Source organism: Eptesicus fuscus, chromosome 1, assembly GCF_027574615.1.
Source record: "Eptesicus fuscus isolate TK198812 chromosome 1, DD_ASM_mEF_20220401, whole genome shotgun sequence".
Lineage (NCBI taxonomy): Eukaryota > Metazoa > Chordata > Mammalia > Chiroptera > Vespertilionidae > Eptesicus > Eptesicus fuscus.
Window position 1 is genome coordinate 46998484 of NC_072473.1, and position 10553 is coordinate 47009036.

Consider the following 10553-nt stretch of genomic DNA (forward strand, 5'->3'; position numbering starts at 1 on the left):
ATCTTTTATAAGCCATTCATTGTTCAAGACAATGCTATTTAGCCTCTATTATTTGTATGTTTTTGTGCAGCACTTTTATTGTAGTTGATTTCTAATTTCATGCTATTGTGATCTGAGAAGATGCTTGATATGATTTCAATATTCTTGAATTTGTAGAGACTTAGCTTGTGTCCTATCAAATGGTCTATATTTGAAAATTTCCCTTGTGCACGTGAGAAGAATGTGTATTTCATAACTTTCAGGTGGAATGTTCAGAATATGTCAAATATTAATAGTTCCACCTGTTCTAGAGTGTCATTTATGCTTGCTGTTTCCTTGTTGATTTTTTTTCTAGAAGATTTATCCAGTAATGTCAATGAGGTATTAAAATTCCCTACTATGATTGTATTGCTGTCGATCTCTCCATAGATATCCTCCAGAAGTTTTTTTAAAAAATATATTTAGATGCTCCTGTATTGGGTGCATATATGTTTGTTAGAGTTATAGCCTGTTTTTCGATGGATCCCTTTAGTATTATGAGGTGGCCTTTTTATCTCTTGTTATGGCCTTCACTTTGAGGTCTATTTTGTCATATATAAGTATTGCTACCCCTGCTTTTTTTTTTCATTTCCGTTTGCCTGAAAAGTTTTTTCCATCCCTTCACTTTCAGTCTGTGCCAGTCATTTGTTCTAAGGTGGGTCTCTTGTAGACAGCATATATATGAGTCATGTTTTTTTTTTTTTTAATCCATTTAGCTACCCTATGTCTTTTGATTGGAGTATTTAATCCATTTATGTTTATGGTTGTTATTGATAGGTATTTGTTTGTTACCATTTTTATTCTTTATTTTGGTGTTGCTTCTTATCTTTCTACTTCTTTTTATTACAACAGTTCCTTCTCTTATTTCTTTCATTGCTGGATTGGTAATACTAAACTCCCTTAGATTTTTTTTTTTTTTTTGTCTGTGAAGCTTCTGATTTCCCCTTTAATTTTGAATGATAGCCTTTCTGGATAGAGTATTCTTGGACTTGTCCCCTTGCTTTGCATCACATTGTATACTTCATTCCATTCCTTTCTGGCTTGATGTGTTTCATTTGAGAATTCAGTTGATAGTCTAATGGGAGATCCCTTGTAGGTAACTTTCTATCTCTCTCTCTGGAAGCCTTTATGATTCTTTGTTATTGACATTTGCCAAGTTAATTGTGATGTCTCTTGGTGTTGGTATTTTTGGGTTCATCTTGTTTGGGACTCTCTGTGCTTCTTGGACTTGTTTTACTTTTTTCTTCCCCAAGTCAGGGAAATTTTCTGTCATTATATCTTCTTTGTTTTAAAGAAACATTTATTCAGCTTCATAATCAGATTACTTCATTTAGCCATCAACAGCATGGGTGCAAAAAAAAATCTACATTAAAACCCTTTGTTGGAATGCTTTACACTTTCCACAGAACAGAAACTAAAATAACCTGTTATACATTTAGTCACAAATACAGTCCTTGAGTTTTTTTTTTTTGTTTGTTTGTTTTTTTGCCCATTCACATGAGTATTGTCTAACACATGTCTTCTTTGTAGCAGCTAGGCCCTGCCACTACTGTGCTTGGCTGAGTTCACAAATCTGTTGTAACCTGTAGCTTCTCTGTCACTTATCTGGCTCTCCTCTTCTGCTAAGCTTTGTTTCCTGGCAGTAAGTAAAACCTTCTGCCACTGCCATAGGTACTGCTGCTGGTGGAACTTCCATAGCCACCTTGGTTTTGCGGTTTGGCAAAGTATTGACCTCCACCATCATAAGGGCAAGATCTTCTGCCTCTAAAGTATCCTCCTTTCATAGGCCCAAAATTTGAATATTGATTGTTGAAATTGCCAAAGACATTGTAGCTTCCACCACCTCCAAAATTGCTTCCATCATTACCAAATCCATTATAGCCATTCCTACTGCCACCATGGCTGCCACCAAAGCCACCTAAACCACTGAAGTCTCCTCCATTACCAAAGTTGTCATTTCCACCAAAATCCCTTCCTTGACCACCTCCGAAGTTTCCAGAACCACTTCAACCTCTTTGATTGGATGAAGCATCAGCCATCTTTTGCTTAGATACAACTTTCCATATTTCACAGTTGTGGCCACTCTCAGCACGGTATTTCTGAATGACAATCTTGTCTACAGAGTCAGGGTCATCAAAGGTTAGAAAAGCAAAGCCTCTTTTTTAGCCACTGCCTCAGTCAGTCAAAATTTCAATCACTTCTATTTTCCCATACTGTTTAAAATAATATCTTAGGTGATTTGCTTCTTTTTTTATTTTATTTATTTTATTTATTTATTTTGACTTTTTTTTTATTGAGGTATTATATGTGTACATATCTTACCATTACCCCCCCACCCCACACCCACACATGCCCTCACCCCCCAGAGATTTGCGTCCATTGTTTATTCTTATATGCATGCATACAAGTCCTTCGTTTGATTTCTTATCTCCCCCACCTCTCCCTAACTTTCCCCCTGTAATTTGAAAGTCTCTTTGATGCTTCACTGTCTCTGTATCTATCTTTTTGTTCATCAGTTTAGAATGTTCTTTACTATCCATAAATGAGTGATATCATGTGTTATTTTTCTTTCATTGACTGGCTTATTTCACTTAGCATAATGTTCTCCAATTCCATCCAGGTGGCTGCAAATGATGAGAATTCTTTCTTTTTTATGGCAGCATAGTATTCCATTGTGTAGATGTGCCACAGTTTTCTGATCCAGTCATCTGCTGATAGGCACCTAGGCTGTTTCCAAATCTTAGCTATTGTAAATTGTGCTGCTATGAACATAGGGCTGCATATATCCTTTCTGATTCATGTTTCTAGTTTCTTCGGATATATTCCCAGGAGTGGGATTACTGGGTCAAATGGGAGTTCCATTTTCATTTTTTGAGGAAACTCCATACTGTTCTCCACAGTGGCTGCACCAGTCTGCATTCCCACCAGCAGTGCACGAGGGTTCCTTTTTCTCCGCATCCTCGCCAACACTTGCCGTTTGTTGATTTGTTGATGATAGCCATTCTGACAGGTGTGAGATGGTACCTCATTGTTGTTTTGATTTGCATCTCTCGAATAATAAGTGACTTTGAACATGTTTTCATGTGTCTCTTGGCCTTTCTTCTGTCTTCTTTTGAAAATATTCTGTTTAGGTCGGTTGCCCATTTTTTTTATTGGATCATTTATCTTCCTTTTATTAAGTTGCATAAGCTGCCTGTAGATGTTGGATATTAAACCTTTATCAGTGATAGCATTTGCAAATAAGTTCTCCCATGCAGTGGGCTTTCTTGTTGTTTTGTTGATTGTTTCTTTTTCTGTAAAAAAGCTTTTTATTTTGATGTAGTCCCATTTGTTAATTTTCTCTTTAGCTTCCATTGCCCGAGGGGCAGTGTTGGTGAAGAAGTTCTTTTGGCATATGTCTGAGATTTTGTTGCCTGTGGATTCCTCCAGTATTTTTATGGTTTCCCATCTTATGTTTAAGTCCTGTATCCATTTAGAGTTTATTTTTGTGTATGGCGTAAGTTGGTGATCAAGCTTCATTTTTTTGCATGTATCTGTCCAATTTTCCGAACACCATTTATTGAAGAGACTGTCTTGACTCCATTGTATGTTCATGCCTCCTTTGTCAAATATTAATTGAGCATAGTGGTTTGGGTCGATATCTGGATTCTCTATTCTGTTCCATTGATCTATATGTCTGTTCTTGTGCCAGTACCAGGCTGTTTTGAGAACAGTGGCTTTGTAATACAGCTTGAAATCTGGTATTGAGAGTCCACCTACTTTATTCATCTTCCTCAGGATTGCTGTGGCTATTCGGGGTCTTTTTTTATTCCAGATGAATTTTGGGAGAGTTCTTTCTAGGTCTGTGAAATATGCTGTTGGTATTTTAATGGGGAGTGCATTGAATCTGTACATTGCTTTGGGTAGTATGGACTTTTAATGATGATGATTCTACCAATCCATGAACATGGTATGTTCTTCCATCTGTTTACGTCTTCTTCTATCTCTTTTTTCAGTGTCCTGTAGTTGTCTGCGTATAGGTCTTTTACCTCCTTAGTTAAGTTTATTCCTAGGTATCTTATTTTTTTTGGTGCAATGGTAAATGGGATTGCTTTTTTAGTTTCTCTTTCTGTAAGTTCATTATTGGTGTATAGAAATGCCATATATTTCATGGCGTTAATTTTGTATCCCGCTACATTGCCGAATTCATTTATTAAGTCTATTTGTTTTTTTATGGAATCTTTTGGGTTTTTTATGTACAATATCATGTCATTTGCAAATAAGGACAGCTTCACTTCTTCTTTTCCAATTTGGATGCCTCTTATTTCTTCTTCTTGCCTAATTGCGATAGCTAATACTTCCAGCACTATGTCAAACAGGAGTGGTGAGAGTGGGCATCCCTGTCTTGTTCCTGTTCTTAGGGGAAATGGTTTTAGTTTTTGCCCATTGAGTATGATGTTTGCTTTGGGTTTATCATATATCGCTTTTATTATGTTGAGGTATGATCCTTCTATTCCCACTTTGTTGAGAGTTTTTATCAAGAAAGGGTGTTGGATTTTGTCAAATGCTTTTTCTGCATCAATTGATATGACTATGTGATTTTTATCTCTCAATTTGTTTATGTGATGTATGACGTTTATTGATTTGTGGATATTGTACCATCCTTGCATTCCTGGGATAAATCCTACTTGGTCATGGTGTATGATCTTTCTGATGTACTGCTGGAGCCGATTTGCTAGAATTGTGTTGAGGATTTTGGCATCTATGTTCATGAGGGATATTGGCCTGTAATTCTCTTTCATTGTGTTTTCTTTATCTGGTTTTGGTATTAGGGTGATGCTGGCTTCATAGAAGGAGCCCGGAAGTGTTTCTTCCTCTTGAATTTTTTGGAATAGTCTGAGGAGGATAGGTTTTATTTCTTCCTTGAAAGTTTGGTAAAACTCTCCTGTGAAGCCGTCTGGCCCCGGGCTTTTGTTTACCAGAAGTTTTTTGATGACTACTTCAATTTCTTCCATAGTTACTGGCATGTTGAGCTGTTTAGATTCTTCCTGATTGAGTTTTGGAAGGTTGTAATTGTCTAGGAATATGGTAATTTCTTCCAGGTTGTCCAGTTTGTTGGAATAGAGTTGTTCGTAGTATTTTGTAACAATCCTTTGTATCTCAGCGGGGTCTGTTGTTATTTCACCTCTTTCATTTCTGATTTTGTTTATTTGGGTCCTCTCTCTTTGCTTCTTGGTGAGCCTGGGTAGAGGTTCATCAATCTTGTTTATCCTTTCAAAGTCCCAGCTCTTGGTTTTGTTGATCTTTTGTATTGTTTCTTTGGTCTCTATGTCGTTTATCTCCGCTCTGATCTTTATTATTTCTTTCCTTCTGCTTACACTGGGCTTATCTTGTTGCTCTCTCTCTAACTCTTTGAGTTGTTGGGTTAGGTAATTTATTACCATTGTTTCTTGTTTTTTGCAATAGGCTTGTAGAGCTATGAACTTCCCTCTCAAGACTGCTTTCGCTGTGTCCCATAGATTTTGGATTGTTGTGTTTTCATTGTCATTTGTTGCCATGATGATTTTTTATTTCTTCCTTGATCTCTCTGGTGACTCAGTCCTTGTTTAATAGCATGCTGTTTAATCTCCATGTGTTTGATTTCTTTGGATTTTATTTATTGTAGTTGATTTCCAGTTTTATGTCACTGTGATCTGAAAAGATACTTGGTATTATTTCTATCTTCTTGAATTTGAAGAGACTTTGCCTATTTCCCAGCATAAGGTCTATCTTTGAAAATGACCCATGTGTCCCTGAGAAGAATGTATATTCTGTGGCTTTGGCGTGAAATGTTCTGAAGTTGTCAATTAATTCCATCTGGTATAGTGAGTCATTTAGAATTGCTGTTTCTTTGCTGATTTTTTGTTTAGAGGATGTGTCCAGTGGTGATAGTGGGGTATTAAAGTCTCCTACTATGATTGTACTGCTATTAATCTCTCCCTTGATATCCTCCAGGAGTTTTTTTTTAATGTATCTTGGTGCTCCTATATTGGGTGCATATATGTTTACCAGAGTTATTTCTTCTTGTTGGATTTCTCCCTTTAGTATTATGAAGTGGCCTTCATTATCTCTTGTTATGTCCTTCACTTTGAGATCTAATTTGTCAGATATAAGTATTGCTACCCCAGCTTTTTTTTCATTTCCATTCGCCTGGAAAACCTTTTCCCAGCCCTTTACTCTCAGTCTGTATGCGTCCTTTTTTTTCAGGTGGGTTTCCTGTAGACAGCACATATATGGGTTTTGTTTTCTTTTTTTTAAAATATATTTTATTGATTTTTTACAGAGAGGAAGGGAGAGGGATAGAAAGCTAGAAACATCGATAGGAGAGAAACATCGACCAGCTGCCTCCTGCACACCCCCTACCAGGGATGTGCCCGCAACCAAGGTACATGCCCTTGACCGGAATCGAACCTGGGACCCCTCAGTCCGCAGGGCGACGCTCAATCCACTGAGCCAAACCGGTTTTGGCATGGGTTTTGTTTTCTTATCCAATCTGTTATCCTGTGTCTTTTGATTGGGGCATTCAATCCATTTACATTTAAAGTTATTATTGATAGGTACTTATTTGACGCCATTTTTATGCTATACCCCTGTGTTCCTTCTTTGCTTCCTATTTCTTTCTTTCTTTTTTTTTTTTTTTTTTTTTTTACAGCAGACCCTTTAGCATTTCTTTCATTGCTAGTTTGGTGGTGATAAACTCCCTTAATCCTTTTTTGTCTGTGAAGCTCCTGATTTCACCTTCAATTTTGATTGATAGCCTTGCTGGGTACAGTATTCTTGGATTTAGACCCTTCCTTTGCATGACTTTATATATTTCATTCCATTCCCTTCTGGCCGGATGAGTTTCTGTTGAGAAATCAGTTGCTAGTCTGACGGGGTTTCCTTTGTATGTAACTGTCTGTCTCTCTCTGGCCGCTTTTAAGATTCTTACTTTGTCATTGGTGTTTGCCAACTTAATTATAATGTGCCTTGGCGTTGGTCTTTTGGGGTTCATTTTGCTTGGAACTCTGTGAGCTTCTTGGATTTGTGTGGGTTTTTTCTTCCCTATATCAAGGAAGTTTTCTGTTATTATTCTTCAAACAGGTTTTCTATTCCTTGCTCAGTTTCCTTTCCTTCTGGTACCCCTATTATCCTGATGTTGTTTTGTTTTGTGTTGTCCCAAAGTTCCCTTAGGCTTTCCTCAAGATTTCTAATTTTTGTTTCTAGAAGCTGTTGTAATTGGGTATTTTTTTCCATCTTGTCTTCTAGATCACTTATGCGGTCCTCTGCTTCTTCTAGTCTACTCCTGATGCTTTCTATTGAGTTCTTTACAGCAGCGATGTCATTTTTCATTTCTTCTTGGTTCTTCTTCATTTCTTCTTGGTTCTTACTCATATTGTCGAATTTGTCTTCCATCCTTTTCAGCCACCTTATGACCATTTCTCTGAATTCTTTCTCTGATAGGTTGTTTGCCTCTAAATCGCTTACTTCCTTTTCTGGTGATGCCTGCTTTTCTTTCCTGTGGGGGCTATTTCTTTGTCTCCTCATGGTCTTTCTTCTCCGGATGTCTGGTTATATAGATCTCTCTCTCCGGCGTTGATTTAAAGGTACAAAATACAACACAACCAGGCACAACAGACAAGGCACTGAACAGAATTGTATTCACGGTATTAATAACCTCCAATAAAGGTAACCACCAGAGAAAGACAAATTAGGGAAAAGGAGTGAAAGAGGGAGAGTAAAAATAAAGAACAACAACAAAAAAAAGAGTGTGAATCTGAATTTGGGAAAAGAGCAGAAAAAAAAAAGTAAGAGAGACAAGAACGATAATAAGAGAGAAAAGGGGAACAAACTATATATATGGGGAGTAAACTCCACTAGAACAACCACTATTCCCAGCAAATTCCAGCAACACGACCCTGGAGATTAATACAAACTGCAACACCAGCTAATATCAAGTGAGGCAAGGGACAACAAAAGTAAAAAACAAACAAAAACAAAGCAAACAAAAGAACCAACCAAACAAACAAAAAGAATAATCAAAACAATCTCATAAAAAAGCATAAAAATTCAATCTAATCAACATTCAAGCAAACAACAACAGAAGGCCAGAGAGAAAAATAATTTTTTTAAGGTAGCGTAGAGAGAGGTTTGTATGGATTTGGAGCAGAGGTTTGGGAATTAGATATATAAGTAGGGTGAACTTTTAGCAGAGAGTAAACTGAGAAAGTAGGGAGAATCTAAAGCCAGAAAGGGTTAAGATAAACAGGAGACCAAAATGGGAAAGGTTACGCCCTAACTGGTTTGGCTCAGTGGTCAGAGCGTCGGCCTGCGGGCTGAAGGGTCCCAGGTTCGATTCCGGTCAAGGGCATGTACCTTGGTTGCGGGCACATCCCCAGTAGGGGATGTGCAAGAGGCAGCTGAACGATGGATGTTTCTCTCTCATGGATGTTTCTAACTCTCTATCTCTTTCCCTTGCTCTCTGTAAAAATCAATAAAATATATTTTTAAAAAAATGGGAAAGGTTAGGAGGAGAATGATGGCATAATGTTAGCTTTGAGATAGGGTAAAACGATTGTAAGGGAAAGATGCAAATAGAATGTAGGACACTTATCCCAAAATTAAAGAAAGAGAAAATCAAATGACATTTAAAAAAAGTAAAATAATAGTAATAATAATGCTGATTGAAAATAAAAATGTAATAATTAAAAAGGTGAAAATCGAGTGAGGAAAAAGAAAAAAATTTAGTTTCTAAAGTAAAAGAGGCAAAAAATGAAAATAAAAAAATGAGAATAAAAAATTAAAAAAAAATTGAAAAAAGAATTTAAAATTAAAAAATAGGAAGACTAAAATGTGCAGTACCGGCTGTCATTCACTTCCTCTATTATTCTGTTTGGTATGCCTGTTTCCCAGTCTGGGCGGTATTTCAGTTCAGCTTCGTTCCACAGCTCCTCAGTGTTGTAAGCCAGTCCTGCTTTTTAAGCCAACCGTGTCTTAATTTCTCGTATTTATTTTTTATTACACCAGAGACAATTAGCGTTTCAGCCCCTGGGTGGCAGTGTTTCTGAATTGACTTCCGGGCCTCTCTAGCTTTTTTTTTTTTTTTCCCCTCTATGGCACTCGCTACCGGTTTGTGGAGGTGTGCGCCTCAGAGCTGCCTCTCCGATGGTCACATCCAGCTCTGCTCCCCAGGTTCCGAAAAAACAACTTCCCCCTGCAGTCTTTCAGGGTTTTTCCACCTGGGTTTTCCTATATATTGGGCTTAGTAATCAGGGTCGGAAAGAGCCCAAGTGTGCGGACAGTGGGTCTGTGCGCCAGACTAAGGATCCTGCACTCCTTTGAAAATTCTTAGTCTGACCCTCCTCGTCAGATTAAAATGAGTTGCTTTTAAGAGGTCACTTCTGTTAGCAGTTCAGAGGACCCCCTTTCACATTCACGGTTCACGGCAGTTCCAACTGCCGCCGATTTTTCTAGGCACAGACCTCCCGGTTCCTGCCAGTCCTGCGGCTAGCACACTTCCCTCACCCAGCGCTTCCCTCCCACCGCGGGGATTAGAAACCACACCTTATTTCAGGAGAAATCTGACCTTTGCATGGTGCAGTGAAGAGTTCTTTTGAATCCGAATGTTTGTGCCGATAGGGGACCGGTGTTCTGGTGCTCGCAGCTGTTCTGTGTTTGCAGTTGTCGCGGAAAGTCAGGTTTCCAATAAAATCCTCCTTTCCTTGCAAGATGGCGAGGCGCCCGGTGAGCCCGCTGCTCCGGGAGGGGACCCAGCCCCTGTGGGTGCTGCCTGGTCAGTGGAACACTGCCCAGCACTCCCCCGCCTTCTCCTGGAGTTTAGCTGTCCCTTGGCTTGCCAACATACACTCCCCCTGCGAGCCTCTGCTGCTCCTTCTCTCCACCCCAGGACCAGACTCCAAACACGACTATTTAGTCGCCATTTTTTCTCCTCTCTAGGTGATTTTCTTCAGTGTCTTCTTTAATACCACCGCCAAAAATCTTTTTTCACAGTTACGTGGACACCATGTCTTTGACAATCTTCTCTTGAGTCATCCCTCTTTGGTTCCACTACTCTTCCGTCCACCTTGTGTGGCCTTGCATTCGTAGTTGTATCCATCTCCTCCACAGTGGTATAGGTGACAAACCCAAAGCTTCTGGAGTGCTTGGTGTTTGGCTCTCTTATCACCACACAGTCCATGAACGTTCCTCATTGCTCAAAATGGCTCCTCAGACACTCATTGGTTGTTTCAGAGCTCAAACCTCTGATAAAGAGTTTCTTCAGCAGCTCCAGCTCTTTGGGAGACTCAGACTTAGACATTATGACTGTGGCAGGGGAAATTCCAATGATGCTTACTCCGTGGCATTCACCGGCAGAAAAGAGTGATTTAAGGAACCTATCTCTGTCATTGTTTCTTCAAACAGGTTTTCTATTCCTTGCTCAGCTTCTTATCTGTCTGTCACCCCTATTATGCTAATATTGTTTCATTTCTTATTGTACTAAAGCTCCCTGGGACTTTCCTCATGATTGTTAATTTTTT

The 10553-nt window shown here is 38.7% G+C and overlaps 1 pseudogene; it reads right to left on the minus strand.

Annotated features, from left to right (window-relative positions):
* Window positions 1-1508: 1508 nt before the first annotated feature.
* LOC103304262 (heterogeneous nuclear ribonucleoprotein A1-like) lies at window positions 1509-10333 on the minus strand (annotated as a pseudogene).
* Between the last annotated feature and the right edge of the window lie 220 nt (window positions 10334-10553).